Genomic DNA, 17,818 nt, shown 5'->3' on the forward strand with positions numbered 1-17,818 from the left:
GATGTGTGTCTTATGGTTGATGGCTCCATTAAGTGAGTAGTGAAAACATATTCTTTAGTCAAACTTACTTTTACTCTGCCTCTGGTGAATGCTCAAGAATATAGAGGTTATCATAACAAGGCAGAAGTAGTCTGAGTAAAAAGTTAAGGGAAAAAAGAATGAGCTTACTCACTTTGATGAATTTGCTAAAAAAGTATATCTGGCTTTGGCACTTTTTTTTTCCTGGCCAATTTGAGAGGAAGTTGTGGAATAAAAAGTTTTGAAAAGTGTGACACACCAAGTGAATTCATAAGCCAACTTTCTCTACGAAACAAAGCTCAAAGGCACAAAAGCACAAAGCAAGGTTTCTATGCCTGCCACAAACTTACTCCCTTGAAGTTGTCCTGTTGCTTTTATAAGCTAAATTGCAGCATAGCCAATGGGCGGATAGAGGCAGGTGAGGTCCCACCGTGGACATATTCCATCTGTAGACCATTAGGAGTCTGCTTTAGCCATCCTGTGTCGTTCTCATTAAACACTAATCAAAAGGCTGGGGCTCATCTTTTTTGTGGTGCTCCCTATTTCTTTTAATGCACCTGCAAATAAAATGAAATGGGCTTAATGGACTGAGGCTTTGACTGATTCTCTCAGCTCTGCTGCATGGTCACTAGTTGCTTCTCTTGGTAATTTACAGGGTTTCCTGCTGCATGATAAAACACAGGTGCTCAGGCTGTCATCCAGAGCAATGATTTATTAGCTTTAGTGGTACCACAAACCTCAGGCAGCAGGCACTAAATCAAGAGAATATATACTGAAATAATATGTTTTCCAATGATGACCCATGGAGACTCTTTAGCTGTTCATGCCCTTTACCCACTGCTGTTGGTTTTGCCATTTCTCCTCATTATTTTAAAGCCCACAGGATTCACTTCCTGTCTTAATTTCTCACCTGCCAGGACAGTCTCACCACCAGCTTTATTGCTATAGATTTCTAGTTGATCCCTCACACCACCAAAGAGTTCCAGCTAATGAGTAGGAGAAAGGGTACCTTAGGGGCTTTTTCAGGCCTCAGGGACACTCAGAATTCCTATTCCTGGCTCTACTTTGATATGGTTGCCAGACAATAAAGCTCACATTGTCCTTAAAAAAACCTTGCTTTGAGGTTAAATATGTCTGGACACTCATTTGGAACATTTCATCTACTGAATATTTCTTCATGGAAATTTGTTACGAGGTTCTGCCTTCTTATTTTTGTGACAGTGACTATCAATCAAAGTGACTTCTTGTTGATTATCAGAGAGCCCTATGAACAGATCAGGGAAATCTTTAATTACTATTAAATGCCTGCCAAACATGGGCACAGGGAAGAATCACTCAGTCAATCAAAGCAGAAGACTTATGTGGGCTCTGAATTTTAATGAGAGGATAGATCGGAGATGTAAAGGTAATCCTAGTAGGTAAGAAAGTGAATACAGGGAACAAAGTGTCCAAAATAATAATGAAAACAAAGAAACAGGACTAAAACAGAAAAGTCAATGATGTGAAATATTAAGAAAGATAACAAAAATGGGCATTAATTATACACAGCAGATAAAGAAATCCAGAACTTTGCCTTAAATAGGACAAAATAAGGAGATCCAAAGCTTTAGCCAAAGACACTGGAAGTCAGTGGTTATTGCCTTGCATATGTAGTGTGGGATGGCAGGTGCAGAGTGCACATGGCAGAGCAGTGGAAGTTGGGAGGTATGAGAACATTTATGACTGAGGCCAGTGGGATTTGCCAACACTAAAGTGAAGTAGCTGAGTGGTGAAGATGGTAAGGATGGGGACCACAGGAGATTTCTGAGTACCACCAAAGGCAACAGCTAGCTGCCCAGTTTGTTAAAATAAAGCATGTATGATTCCCCAACGTGATATTCAGAGAATTCAACAACTGATGAGGCATGGCCCTGACCCTTCAAAATAGATACTAGCCATCCCCTTAGTGGCTATGTAATGGGGAAGAATCCTGAGAGAAGGTTGGGTAGCCAGGGCTGTAAGGAGCTCTTAGGGGTTTCAGAGCAGTGACTTCCTACATTAAGAAAATATTTCTTGGGGCACTTGAGTGGCTCAGTTGGTTGAGAGTCTGACTTTGGCTCAGGTCATGATCTCATAGTTCTGTGAGTTCGAGCCCTGCATCAGGCTTACTGCTGTCGGCACAGAGCCTGCTTACAATCCTCTGTCCCGTATCTCTAACCCCCTCCCCCATTCATACTCTGTCTCTCAAAAATAAACATTAAAAAATGTCTTTAAATTTTTTTATTTAAAAAGTTTTAATTCCAGTGTAAATAACACAAAGTGTTATATTAGTTTCAGGTGTATAATAATTCAACAATTTTATATATTAGTGCTCATCAAGAGCACATAAGTATACTCTTAATCCTCATCACCTATTTCACATACTTTCCCTACCCTACCCCTCTGGTAAATATCAGTTTGTTCTCTGTATTGAAGGTCTGTTTTTTGGTTTGTCTCTTTTTCCTCTGTTCATTTGTTTTGTTTCTTAAATTCCACATATGAATGAAATCATATGGTATTTGTCTTTCTCCAACTGACTTATTTCACTTAGCATTATACTTTCTAGATCCATCCCTGTATTTGCAAATGGCAAGATTTCATTCTTTTTTTATGGCAAAGTAATATTCCATCGTATATATTCTATTCCATTGTGTGTATGTGTGTGTTTGTATGTGTGTATGCATGTATGTATGTATGTATGTATGTATGTATGTATGTATATACATCTTCTTTATTCATCTATCAGTGGACACTTGGGCTGATTCCATATCTTGGCTCTTGTAAATAATCCTGCAATAAACATAGGAGTGCCTATATCTTTTCAAATTCATGTTTTCATATTCCTGTGTAAATAGTACTGGAATTACCTGGATCATATGGTAATTCTATTTATTATTTTTTGAGGAGACATATCTAGAAAAATGTTGCTATGGTCTGTCCAAGAAATCACTGCCTATTCTGTCTTCCAGAATTTTTATGGCTTCAGGTGTCACATGTAGGTATGTAATTAATTTTGAGTTTATTTTTATGTATGGTGTAACAAAGTGGTCCAATTTCATTCTTTGCATGTTGCAATCTAGTTTTCCCAACACCATTTGTTGAAGAGACTGTTTTTTCCCATTACATATTCCTGCCTCTTTGGTTGAAGATTAATTGATCATATAATTATGGGTTTATTTCAGGGCTCTCTATTCTGTTCTATTGATCTATGTGTCTGTTTTTGTGCAGTTACCATACTGTTTGGATTACTAGAGCTTTGTAGTATATCTTGAAATCTGGAATTGTGATACTTCAGTTTTGTCCTTCCTTTTCAAGATTGCTCTGGCTACTCAGAGTCCTTTGTGGTTCCATAAAAAATTTGTGATTATTTATTCTAGTTCTGTGAAAAATACTGTTGATATTTTGATAGAAATTGTATTAGATTTGTAAATTTATTTGGGTAGTATGGACATTTTAACAACATTTGTTCTCCCAATCCATGAGCTTGGAATATTTTTCCATGTGTTTGTGTCATCTTCAATTCCTTAGAATACCAGGAGTGTTTGATCATGACCACTATTATTTTCTTTCATGACATCTGATTGGGACTGACATCTGATTGGGACAATTTAGTTTTTGGGAAATATCAGTGATCCCTTAGGAAGCAGCAGAAAAGTTTTCTTACACTGATATTTTGAATTACTGTCATTTGAGAAAGAGGCAAATAGATAATAAAGTATAATGTTTGTATTTACTAATAGTATATTTAATGAAATACAAAGGAAAAATTTCAGAATTCAGTGTCAGACAGGTTATGTTGTCAGAATCATATTCAATTTTGCTACTTTTGTACATAAAGGCATAAATACATCATAATTCTGCACATTCCCATATCTGTTTTCTAACTCACCTTGCCCTCTTTCTACATTCTATGAAACTCTTGGCCCTACTCTGCCTGTTCAGGGCTTCAGCCATCTGCTTACCTTTGCTCTATGATAGTTAAGCCTTCTGGTTTTGGCCTCCCCGCTTGGGTCTGACCTGTATTTGCCTGATCTCTGGGAACTGTGAGGCTGTGCCTTCCCTGTGTCTGCCTGGTTTGTTTTTGGTTTGTTTGTTTGTTTGTTTGTTTGTTTTTGAGAAAGAGAGAGTGCACACATGAGGTGGGAGGAGGGACAGAGGGAGAGGAGGAGAGAGACTCACAAGCAGGCTCCATGCCCAGTGCAGAGTCAGACATAGCTGCCTGGTTCTTAACTCACGGCTCTTGCCTGCCTCTGACATGCAGTCCTGCTGGACTCTGCCTGCCTTGTGGTTAATTTACTATTCATCTTATAACTCCTCAATGTGGGTAAATTTCTGGTTCAGCCCGTTTCAGCTTCACCACCCTAATTCTGAATTCCTATCATAGTCCACCATTCTGGTGTTAATGCCTAGGATTCAAGACCCCTTCTTTTTGCTTTTACCTACTGAGGAGGAGAATGTATAACATAAATACAACTTTAATAACCTCACAAAGGCATGAGCACATTTTGGGAAGGAGGGCAACTCATACACAAATTAACAATTAACAGAAGTGCTTTCAAGTCGTTCCTTTAGTTAAGCATAGACTTGAGATGCATCAATAGGATTCTCTGTGGTTTCCTTTGTTTAAGATTTTTCCTAACTCTTGGGAGCATTGTCCTTTTAAAATAAATTTCATTCTTATTTCTCCTGAAATCTCAGGATGACTGATTTCTTTAGATAGTATATCAAGTTCCTGGAGAAGTCTTAATGGTACCAGATCAAAATGGTTCTTTGAATCCATCTGACTCATACCCCAGTCAATGCTATTTGCAGTTTGCTCACAACAAAATCTCCAGAGTCAGTGTCCCCTCTGTATTTTTCAGCAACCTGAGGTACAGTCTCAAATTCTACATATACATCCTGTCTCTTCTCAGTTCTTATTTCATCCCTTTTTGTACTCACAAATCCTTCTCTAAGTTTCCATGTAATTTTGGTGATAGCATTATAAACTTCCTAGATCAGGTAGGTGTTCAAGATTTCCAGGCATTCTTACTAATTAAAAACCTTCTTTTGTTTCCCACATGCCACACACTCTTAATTTTTTTTGGCTGTATTAAGTTTATTTATTTTTTTAAATTTTTATTTGAATTCTAGTTGTTTAATATATGGTATAATATTGGCTTCAGGAGTAAAAGTTAGTGATTGAACATTTACATATAACACCCAGTGCTCAACACAACAAGTGCCCTCCTTAATACCCTTCACCCATCTAGCCCATCCCCTGCCTCTGCTCTGTCAACCCTTAGTTTGTTTTCTACAGTTAAGAGTTTGCTTCCCTCTCTTTTTTTGCTCCCCTTATGTTCATATGTTTTGTTTTTAAATTCCACATATGAGTGAAATCATACATATGATATTTATCTTTCTGTGACCGAGTTATTTTGCTTAGAATAATATACTCTAGTTCCATTCAAGTTGTTGCAAATGGCAAGATGAGATATATATATATATATATATATATATATATATATATATCTGCATGATATCTGCATGAATATATATATATATATATATATATATATATATATATATATATATATTCCATCTTATTTATCCATTCATCAATATATGGACATTTGGCCTCTTTCCATAATGTGACTATTGTGATAGTGCTGCTATAAACATTGGCTTACATGTGCCCCTTCAAATCAGTATTTTTGTATCCTTTGGATAAATACCTAGTAGTGCAATTGCTGGGTCATGGGATAGCTCTAGTTTTACTTTTTTTGAGGAACCTCCACACTGTTTTCCAGAGTGGTGGCACCAGTTTACATGCCCATCAACAGTGCAAAGCCTTTCTCCACATCATCGCCAATATCTGTTGTTTCCTGAGTTGTTAATTTTAGCCATTTTGACAGGTGTGAGGTAGTATCTCATTGTGGTTTTGATTTGTATTTCCCTCATGATGAGTGATGTTGAGCATTTTTTCATGTGTCAGTTGGCCATCTGGATGTCTTCTTTGGAGAAGTGTTCATGTCTTTTGCCCATTTCTTCACTGCATTATTTGTTTTTTGGGTGTTGAGTTTGATAAGTTCTTTATAGATTTTGGAAACTAACCCTTTATCCAATATGTCATTTGCAAATATCTTCTCCCTTTCCATTGGTTGCCTGTTTGTTTTGCTGATTGTTTCCTTTGCTGTGCAGAAGCTTTTTATCTTGATGAGGTCCCAATAGTTCTTTGCTTTTGTTTCCCTTACCTCCAGTGATGTGTCTAGTAAGAAGTTGCTATAGCCAAGGTCAAAGAGATTGTTTCCTGTTTTTTCCTCTAGGGTTTGATGGTTTCCTGTCTCACATTAAGGTCTTTCATCCACTTTGAATTTTTTTTTTTTTTGTATGATGTAAGAAAGTGGTCTAGCTTCATTGTTCTGCATGTTGCTGTCCAATTTTTCTAACACCATTGTTGAAGAGACTACCTTTTTTCCACTGGATATTCTTTCCTGCTTTGTCCAAGATTAGTTGACCTTATAGCTGTGGGTCCATTTCTGGGTCTTCTATTCAGTGCCATTGATCTATGTGTCTGTTTTTGTATCAGTACCATACTGTCCTGATGACTACAGCTTTGTAATATAGCTTGAAGTCTGGAATTGTGATGCCTCCAGCTTTGCTTTTCTTTTTCAGGATTCCTTTTCTGGATTTTCTTTTCAGCCAAATTCCTTTGGCTATTCTGGGTCTTTTGTAGTTATATATACATTTTAGGATTGTTTATTTTAGCTGTGTGACAAATGCTGGTAGTATTTTGATAATGATTGCATCAAATGCATAGATTGCTTTGGGTAATATAGACATTTTAACAATGTTTGTTCTTTCAATCCGTGAGTATGGAATGCTTTTGCATTTCTTTTTGTACTCTTCAATTTCTTTTATAAAGCTTCTATAGTTTTCAGAGCACAGATCTTTTACTTCTTTTGTTAGGTTTATTTCTAGGTATTGTATGGTTTTTGGTGCAATTGTAAATAGCACGTATTCCTTGATTTCTTTCTGCTGCTTCATTATTCATGTATAGAAATGTAACAGATTTATATCCTGAGACTTTACTGAATCATCTATCAGTTCAAGCGATTTTTTGGTGGAGGCCTTCAGGTTTTCTACATAGAGTATCATGTCATCTGAAAATTGTGAAAATTTGACTTCTTTCTTGCCAATTTAGATGCCTTTTATATGTTTTTGTTGTCTGGTTGCTGAGGCTAGGACTTCCAGTACTATACAAATAACAATGGTGAGAGTGGACATCCCTGTCTTTTTCCTGATCATAGAGGAAAGCTCTCAGTTTTCCCCATTGAGGGTGATATTAACTGTGGGTCTTTCATATATGGCCTTTATGATGTTGAGGTATGTTCCCTCTATCCTACTTTGTTGAGGGTTTTTATCAAGATTGGATGCTGTTTTTGTCAAATGCTTTTTCTGCATCTTAATAGATCAGAGGATCATATGGTTCTTACCCTTTCTTTTATTAATGTGGTGTATCATGTTGATTAATATGTGAATATTGAACCACCCCAGAAGCCCAGGAATAAATCCCACTTGATCCTGGTGAATAATTCTTTTAATGTACTGTTGGATTCGATTTGCTAGTATCTTGTTGAGAATTTTTGCATCCATGTTCATCAGGGATATTGACCTGTAATTCTCCTTTTTAATGAGGTCTTTGTCTGGTTTTTATAATCAAGGTAATGCTGGCTTTGTAAAATGAGTTCAGAAGTTTTCCTTCCATTTCTACTTTTTTAGAGCAGTTTGAGAAGAATATGTATTAACTCTTTAAATGTTTCGTAGAATCCCTTGGCAAGTTATCTGGCCCTGGACTTTTGTTTGTTGGGAGATTTTTTTTTAAGTTTATTCATTGATTTTGAGAGAGAGAGAGAGAGAGAGAGAGAGAGATAGGTAGAAAGAGAGAGAGAGAAAGCGAGTGGCAGAGAAAGAGGGAGAAAGAGAATCCCAAGCAGGGATTGAAAGAGGGAGAGAGAGAATCCCAGTGCACTGGGTCTTATGAACCATGAGATTATGATCTGAGCTGAAATAAAGAATTGGACTTTAACCGACTGAGCCACACAAGCTCCCCTGTTGGGAGGCTTTTTATTACTTATTCAATTTCTTTGCTGGTTGTGGTTCTGTTCAAATTTTCTATTTCTTCCTGGTTCAGTTTTGGTAGTTTCCATGTTTCTAGGAATTTTTCTTCTAGATTATCTAATTTTTTGCCATATAATTTTTCCTAATATTCTCTTATAATTGTTTCTGTTTCTGTGGTGTTTGTTGAGATCTCTCCTCTCTCATTTGTGATTTTATTTATTGGGATCCTTTTTCTTTTCTTTTTTTTTGATAAGTTTGGCTGGGGGTTTATCAGTTTTATTAATTCTTTCAAAGAACTAGCTCTTGGCTTCATTGATCTGTTCTACTGGGGGTTTGTTTGTTTGTTTCTATATCATTTATTTATGCTCTATCTTTATTATTTCCCTTCTTCTGCTGGCTTTAGGCCTTATATACTGTTCCTTTTCTAGCTCCTTTAGGTATAAGTTTAGGTTATGTATTTGAGAATTTTCTTGTTTCTTGAAGTAATTCTGTATTGGTATATAGTTCCCTCTTATGACCACCTTTGCTGCATACCAAAGATTCTGTTTTCAATTTCATTTGCTTCTATATCTTTTTTAAAGTTTCATCTTTAATTTCCTGGTTAACCCATTCATCTTTGGTAGGATGCTCTTTAACCTCATGTATTTGTGGTCTTTTCAATTTTTTTCTTGTGGGTGGCTTCAACTTTTATAGTGTTCTCATCTAAAACCATGCATGGTATGACCTCAATCTTTTGTACTGGTTGAGGTCTGATATGTGACCACGTATGTGATCTGTTGTGGAGAATGTTCCATGTGCGTTCAAAAAGAAAGTACGTTCTGTAGCTTTAGGAAGAAATGTCCTGAATATATCTGTTAAGCTCATCTGGCTCAGTGTGTCATTCAAAGCCACTGTTATTCTGCTTAGAGGATCTGTCCATTGTTGTATGTGGGGTGTCAAATCCCCTAGTTTAATTGTATTGTTATCAATGAGTTTTCTTATGTTTGTTATTAATTGATTTATAAATTTGGGTGCTTTCAAGGTGGAGGCATAAATATTCGTAATTGTTAGCTTTCTTGTTGGATAGACCCTTTTGTTATGATATAGTGCCCTTCCTCATCTCTCATGACAGTCTTTAAAATCTATTTTGTCTGATGTAAGTATGGCTTCTGTGGCTTTCTTTTGCTTCCATTAGCATGACAGATGGTTCTCCATCCCCTCACTTTCAATCTACAGGTGTCTTTAGGTCTGAAGTGAGTGTCTTATAGGCAACATATAGATGGATCTTTTTTTTTTAATCTATTCTGACACCCTGTGTCTTTTGATTGGAGCATTTAGGCCATGTACATTTAGAATGCTTATTGATAGATATGAATTTAGTGCCATTGTATTACTTGTAAAGTCATTTCTGGAGATTTTCTCTGTTCCTTTCTAGTCTTTGTTGCTTTTGGTCTTTCTTTCCCACTCAAAGAGTCCCCTTTAATATTTCTTGAAGGGCTGGTTTAGTTGTCACAAACTCCTTTAGTTTGTGTTTGGAAAACTCTATCTCTCCCTCTATTCTGAATGACAACCTTGTTGCATCATCTCCTTGGCTGCTTATTTTTCCCGTTCAGCATGTTGAATATACCATGCTGCTCCCATCTGGTTTGCCAGGTTTCTGTGGATAGGTCTGCTGCTAACCTGATTTGTCTTCTCTAGTAAGTTAGGGATTTCTTTTCCCTTTCTGCTTTCAAGATTCTTTCCTTATCTCTGTATTTTGCAAATTTTATTATCATATGTCTTGATGTTGGCCTGCTTTTGTTGATTTTGATGGGAGTTCTCTGTATCTCCTGGATTTGGATGTCTGTGTCCTTCCCCAGATTAGGGAGGTTTTCAGCTATAATTTGCCCAAATAAACCTTCTGCCCCCTTTTCCCTCTCTTCTTCTTCTGGACTCCTATGATATGAATGTCCTTGTGCTTTATGCAGTCATTGAGTTTCCTAAGTCTATATTCATGACCTAATATTCTTATTTCCCTCTTCTTTTCAGCTTCATTATTTTCCATAATTTTATCTTGTATATAATATATTTGTTCTTCTGTTACTTCCATCCTTGTGGTCATTACATCAAGTCAGTTTTGCCTGTCAATTATAGATTTTTAAATTTCAGCCTTACTAGTTTTCAGGTCTTTTAACTCTGTGGTAAGTGTCTCTGGTTTCTTCTATTCTTTTGTCAAGCCCAGCTAGTATCCTTATGATTGTTGTTTTAGTATCCTTATGATTGTTCTGGTTCAGGCATATTACTTAACATCTGTTTTGATTAGCTCTCTGGCCATAACCTCTTTTTTTTTTCTCTCTTTTGGGATGAATTCCTTTGTCTTGGCATTTTGTCTAGGTCTCCATCTTTTGTGTCTCAGTAAAGCCTGTGCTGGTCCTATTTCCACTAGAGCTAAAGATTTGCTGCAGTCTATACTCAGTAGACCTGGTGTGTGCAGGGGGTTTGTGTTGATCTTCTGGGGGAAAGACCTCACTGCTTCTCTGGCTCTCAATCACACTTGCTCTATTAAAAAAGATACCTGCAGAATGCAGGCATGCCAGGTTTGGTATAAAAGGCTCAATCCTCCCCTGTGTGTGTTGTACCACTTGCTGAAATTTGTCCATGCTGATGAGAAGAGTGAAATATGGCATCATCTCACTCTCTTCCCCTGAGAGGGGAGTTTGCACTTGCTGACATTCAGGAAGCCCTCACAGAAGAGTAAACAATCTCCCCTCTTGTATCCCAGGCTTCTGTCAGATCCTTGCCTTCACCCTATGTCCCACCATCTATCCACCTGACAGCAGTGCAGTGCTCCTGTGTTTTACCTCAGCCACCTTTGTGGGTTTCAAAACTCCACATTTTAGGGACCTGGCACATGGTAAGGACCTGTGCTATTCCTCTGGGGGATGGTCTTGCCGTGCTGTAGCTGGTTCCAGTTTGTCCTCAAAAAGCAGTCGGACACTCCTGCATGGGCTTGGAGTTTATGGTAAAGCGTAGCAAAAAGCTGGCATCCAGGTTAGCTGCCCTCAGCGGATGTCTCTGCTCCTATGCTGATGAACAGGGCAGCACAATGGTGTCCACCAGCTCTTTTGTTCCCTGAGGGCCAGTACAGCCTCTCCCAAATGCACTCTAAGAAGGGGAACTGTCCCTCCCAGTGTGACCCAGGGGGTCCTGAGAGTATGCTGCACCCTGGGTCTCTGCCCTCCTTCTACACAGGAACACCACTGTACCCACCAGGCTTGACCCTGATGATGCAGCAGACTTCTAAAACTTTAGTCTTTCAGCTCTGCTGTTTGTAAAAACTTGTGATAATCAGCCCCTCTTGTTTTCCTAGTCAGTATACACTAACTCTTATGTTTACATTTGCTGTCTCAATGATTATTTTTTAAGGAGATGTGCTAAATCTATAAAAAAATTGTTTTTGCATAACATATGTCTTTTCCTCAAGTTAAGTAGTTCATTCAGACTGAATTATATACATGACATAAAAAACTACAGAGAAGGGAAAACTTAAAAATGAGAACAAAATTATTATATCTAAGGTATTACAAATGGACAGTAATTTTATTGCATTCATTGCTAATCTTAGATGTGTAAAATACTATTGCTATAATATTTGTTTGTGGATGGTTTTAATTTTTTAAAAATTAATGTAAGGGTTGGAGTGCCTGGATGATTCAGTCTGCTAAGCCTCCAACTCATAATTTTGGCTCAGCTCATGATCTCACGGTTTGTAGGAAAAAGTCCCATGTCAGTGCAGAGCCTGCTTGGGATTCTCTCCCTCTCTCTCTGCCCCTCCCTTGCCCCTCCCCTTTCTCTCTCTCTCTCTCTCAAAATAAATAAATAAACATTTAAATGAATGTATGGGTTTTTATGGATTCCCTTATAATTTCAGTCCCTTCACCCTAATTTCCTTTAAGGATTAAATTTTTAATTCTTTAAAAGGTAGAATATCTCTGACAGCTCAGGACAGCCCATGCCCTCCATTCCTTGGACTTGTTGTTTTAGGATATTAGCATAGTCTGGAAGTGAATTTTCCAGCTATGGGGATTTTCAGGGTCATTCAGAGACCAGTCTGTGACTGAGGTGATATGGGAAGCAGAGGCTAGTCTAGGGGGCTGGAGGAGCAGGGCCTGGTAAAGGGATCAGGCATTAACTGCTAAGTTCAGCTCACTCTGTTATTGATCCCAGAGGAAAACTGGATAAAAACCAATGCAGAAGTCAAGTCAGGCAGATATTTAAATGCCATTATTAATGAAATCGAAGTAGAGTGACTGCAGCTCGGGGAACTGGATTCATTCCAAGCTGATCCTTCCCCCGAAAGTGGGAAGCATCCTATATCCAGATGTTCACTTAGACTGGATCTCACTGGTTGCATGTCTCTGCAGAATGGAGCAAAGTTATTCAGAGATGGATTTTAGTCTTCTATTTAGTGTCTTGGACAAGTATTTTCTCTATGCTTTAAGTTTTTAGCCTATATGAAAATAACCAAACCTATCTCTTATGAGATTAAATTTGGTAACACTGCAATTAAATTTGATAATGTGTGAAAAATACTTAAGACAGTGACTGGCATATTGTAAGTACTAATAAAAGGTAGATATTATTCTTGTTGTTGTTTCCATTGTAATTGTTTTTATTGTTCTTTAAGGCTTAAGCTAAAGATCTGGCAGAGGAAGCAAGAAGCGGTACATAGTGACTTTTAGGACTGAGGTTTTGCCATTTTTCCTCTCTAGAAAAATTCATTCTAGTGGCATTTTAGCTTTTACAAGTAGAAATTTCCTAAGGGTAACTAACCAGTGCCCTTACCAATATCATCTCAGAGAAGAAGTTTTTACATTAGATCTACTTCCTAAAAGCTTAATGATGTTGGTGAAGGATATATAAAGTGGAAATGTTATGTAAAGTGCTTTTGGTCTTTTAAGTCAATAACAACCAGTTACATCTGGCCCGTTTGTGCCTGGACCCAGATTGAAAGAGTTCTATCTGGCAGCTATGAGGGCTCAGCATTGTAGAACATATGGAGGGAAGTACAATAAATTTTAAGTTTTAGTTTATAGTAAACTTTAAGTTTAAATTCCTTTAGTAACTGATGCACATATGTAATTTTCTTCCCTTTTATTTAATGTTAAGATATTGAGATAATGAGGTATAGTATGTAAGTTCTGTGAGAAATTGAATCGTCCCTCAAATATCTTACACTCTTATAGGAACAGAAGATATATAAATATATATAAAGAGAAGATATATAAAAATGTACCAGAAAAAAAAAAAAAAACATTACTCCTGCCCTCCAGCCACCAGTATGGTGGGAGATAAAGTGGTGGGCATAAATAGAAGATTTTTGCAAGGAATAGAGAAGTCTAATGGAGAATTTTGTTATGCCATAGACAAAGGACATTGGGACAACCATTATAATTCCTCTTACTGTTGTATTTATTGTTACTTAGGACTGAAGCAGAAGGACCAAGCAGAGATAAGCAAGAAACTGGTATACTGTGACTTTTAGAGTGAGGAACCTAGTCCATGCTATTTCACCCATGGGAAATATATAGCAGGGAGAAAGCAAGGAAGGGTGGCTATGCTAGCAATCAAATCCAGGCAGACTCCTTTCTGAGGAGTCTCTTGCTTTAAAAATCTGAACAAGAATTAGTCACACAGAACCAGGAGCATGGGGGTTTGGGAGACAGTGCTAATTAGCTGCCTGGCAGAGAGTCCATGAGGGCTTATAAGCAACAGCATTAGGCAAGATCTGGAAAGTCTTGCTGTGTGGTGTGAAACATATGAGGTGAATCATTTTCCTTTTCTTTCTGTGAATCCATAAATAAAATTGACATTACTCACTTACCAGTGCTTCTGGCATTGGATATTTCGGGGGGGTTGGATTTTAAGGATAGATAGATAAAGAGTACTGAATCTGGCCTCAAAGAACATGAGATGTAAGTAGGGACTACCCAAAGATTCCAGGACACATTTGGATTAGAATTAAATAACCATAATAAAGCATAAGACTGATAAGTATCATAAAAGAAGTAAAAAGAAACATTATCAAAGGTCTGAGTAGTGGAAAGTTACTACTAGTCTAGGAAGAGAGAGAGGGGGGGAAAAGGAGGAGGACTTTGTAAAAGAGTTAATTGGATTGGGCTTTGGGAGATGGTGTGTCGAACACTGGCTAACTCCCTACCATCCACTCTACCTCTGAGGATATGTATAAACTGACTGTGGCCATTCCATACCCCTTGTCAGGGATCAGTTCAGAGATGGATAAGGCCCTTGCTAATTTAGACCAATAAGACATAAAATAGTTGGGGCTTTGGAGAAGAAGCAACTCTCTTTCTGCTATTGGATGGGAACAAGGAAATATTTAGCTTCATCTGCTCTGGCAGTACTCTTGCTACCACAAGAAAAGCCAGTCTCCCCATGAAGCTACAACTGAGGAGAACAGACTAGAAGGAGAGAAAGAGCCTGTCTTCCTGCTGACAAAGATACAGAAGGGTAAGATTTGAATACGTGGAATTATAGAAATTCTGTAGAACTATGAGCAAAGGCGTGAAGGTGAGAAAGTTTAAAATATTGTAGAGAACAGCCAGGAGTTCTCCACCAATAATCCTCTCCACACCCACCAGCCCTGTCTATCCAGGATCTGAACACAGTGTACAACAAACCATTTTTGTTGTTATTTTTTTAAAAAAATGCTTGTGTGTTTTCACTTCAAGAGTGCACTTACTATTGCTTTTGTGCATTATAAATTTGAACATGAGAGGAAAAAAAATCAATTTTTTGGTGGTTGATCACTTTCATTAATCATTACTTAATTTTGATGTGTTTTAAGAAATTGTTGTATCAGTAGCTGTGTTTGAGTTTCCATTACATTCTCTAGCTCTACAACTTTCTGCCACAGCAAAGTGCTGTGTAAGGAGCTTTGGAGAGAATTACCTGTGGCTTTGAATCCCAACGTTTGGTTGTGTGATAGCTAACTTTTTAACTGCATTTTCTTCTACTGTACCTTAACAAACTTTTTTGTTAAAATAAATGAAATTCTGTTCATGTTTTAATGTTACTGTAGTCCCTGGGATCAAGACTTGACCTACTATTTTAGGTCTTTACTGAAACAATGTTTCCTCTACCAGGGTTTTAAGAGAAAGAGAGCTGGCTCTGAGAAAAGAGTCTATTCTGCCACAGGAGAGGAGATTGTTACTTTAGTACTCTGACCACATTCCATTTGGGATATTTGTATTCTACCTTATTAAAATTTATACAGAAAAAAAAATAATAATTTTTGGGTGGTTATGTAATTTTTTCTTATTTCTTATTCCTTATTTTACTGAATGGTTTTCAGCTAGCTGGAATATAAGTTCAGTGAACAGAGTCAGTTTTTTGGGTTCTGTTCACTGTGATATAACTAATACCCAGAAGGGTACTTGAACCATAGTCAGCTTTCAATAAACGTTTTCTGTAGGAATGAGTTTACTACTCAGCACTATTATATACCACATGATTTTTTCATGTTGGGAAGAATGATTTCTTCATCACTATATTTTATTTTGTTAATTGAATTTAATTGCTGTTTATTGGACATTTATTTTCTAGGTGACTAACAGTTATTTGAAGTGTTTCAAATTAACTATGTAGGCTTTTGTTTATTAAATTTAAAGATAAATGTAGACTTTGAAAGCAACACTGTAATCCATTCATGAATAATCTCTCCTTTGTCAAGGAAACACAGGTGACTAGCTTGGTTTAAGTAATACTGCCCATTTTGATGAGCTTACTTTTTATTTATTTATTTATTTATTTTCCTTAATAATGTTTCTTATTTATTTTTATTTTTATTTTTTTTATTTTTTAATATATGAAATTTACTGTCAAATTGGTTTCCATACAACACCCAGTGCTCATCCCAAAAGGTTCCCTCCTCAATACCCATCACCCACCCTACCCTCCCTCCCACCCTGCCCTCCCTCCCACCCCCCATCAACCCTCAGTTTGTTCTCAGTTTTTAACAGTCTCTTATGCTTTGGCTCTCTCCCACTCTAACCTCTTTTTTTTTTTTTTCCCTTCCCCTCCCCCATGGGTTTCTGTTATGTTTCTCAGGATCCACATAAGAGTGAAACCATATGGTATCTGTCTTTCTCTGTATGGCTTATTTCACTTAGCATCACACTCTCCAGTTCCATCCATGTTGCTACAAAAGGCCATATTTCATTTTTTCTCATTGCCACGTAGTATTCCATTGTGTATATAAACCACAATTTCTTTATCCATTCATCAGTTGATGGACATTTAGGCTCTTTCCATAATTTGGCTATTGTTGAGAGTGCCGCTATAAACATTGGGGTACAGGTGCCCCTATGCATCAGTACTCCTGTATCCCTTGGATAAATTCCTAGCAGTGCTATTGCTGGGTCATAGGGTAGGTCTATTTTTAATTTTCTGAGGAACCTCCACACTGCTTTCCAGAGCGGCTGCACCAATTTGCATTCCCACCAACAGTGCAAGAGGGTTCCTGTTTCTCCACATCCTCGCCAGCATCTATAGTCTCCTGATTTCTTCATTTTGGCCACTCTGACTGGCGTGAGGTGGTATCTGAGTGTGGTTTTGATTTGTATTTCCCTGATAAGGAGCGACGTTGAACATCTTTTCATGTGCCTGTTGGCCATCCGGATGTCTTCTTTAGAGAAGTGTCTATTCATGTTTTCTGCCCATTTCTTCACTGGGTTATTTGTTTTTCGGGTGTGGAGTTTGATGAGCTCTTTATAGATTTTGGATACTAGCCCTTTGTCCGATGTGTCATTTGCAAATATCTTTTCCCATTCCGTTGGTTGCCTTTTCGTTTTGTTGGTTGTTTCCTTTGCTGTGCAGAAGCTTTTTATCTTCATAAGGTCCCAGTAATTCACTTTTGCTTTTAATTCCCTTGCCTTTGGGGATGTGCCGAGTAAGAGATTGCTACGGCTGAGGTCAGAGAGGTCTTTTCCTGCTTTCTCCTCTAAGGTTTTGATGGTTTCCTGTCTCACATTCAGGTCCTTTATCCATTTTGAGTTTATTTTTGTGAATGGTGTGAGAAAGTGGTCTAGTTTCAACCTTCTGCATGTTGCTGTCCAGTTCTCCCAGCACCCTTTGTTAAAGAGACTGTCTTTTTTCCATTGGATGTTCTTTCCTGCTTTGTCAAAGATGAGTTGGCCATACGTTTGTGGGTCTAGTTCTGGGGTTTCTATTCTATTCCATTGGTCTATGTGTCTGTTTTTATGCCAATACCATGCTGTCTTGATGATGACAGCTTTGTAGTAGAGGCTAAAGTCTGGTATTGTGATGCCTCCTGCTTTGGTCTTCTTCTTCACAATTACTTTGGCTATTCGGGGCCTTTTGTGGTTCCATATGAATTTTAGGATTGCTTGTTCTAGTTTCGAGAAGAATGCTGGTGCAATTTTGATTGGGATTGCATTGAATGTGTAGATAGCTTTGGGTAGTATTGACATTTTGACAATATTTATTCTTCCAATCCATGAGCAGGGAATGTCTTTCCATTTCTTTATATCTTCTTCAATTACCTGCATAAGCTTTCTATAGTTTTCAGCATACAGATCTTTTACATCTTTGGTTAGATTTATTCCTAGGTATTTTATGCTTCTTGGTGCAATTGTGAATGGGATCAGTTTCTTCATTTGCCTTTCTGTTGCTTCATTGTTAG

The sequence above is a fragment of the Panthera onca genome, chromosome B1, assembly GCF_046562875.1.
Source record: "Panthera onca isolate mPanOnc1 chromosome B1, mPanOnc1 haplotype 2, whole genome shotgun sequence".
Classification (NCBI taxonomy): domain Eukaryota; kingdom Metazoa; phylum Chordata; class Mammalia; order Carnivora; family Felidae; genus Panthera; species Panthera onca.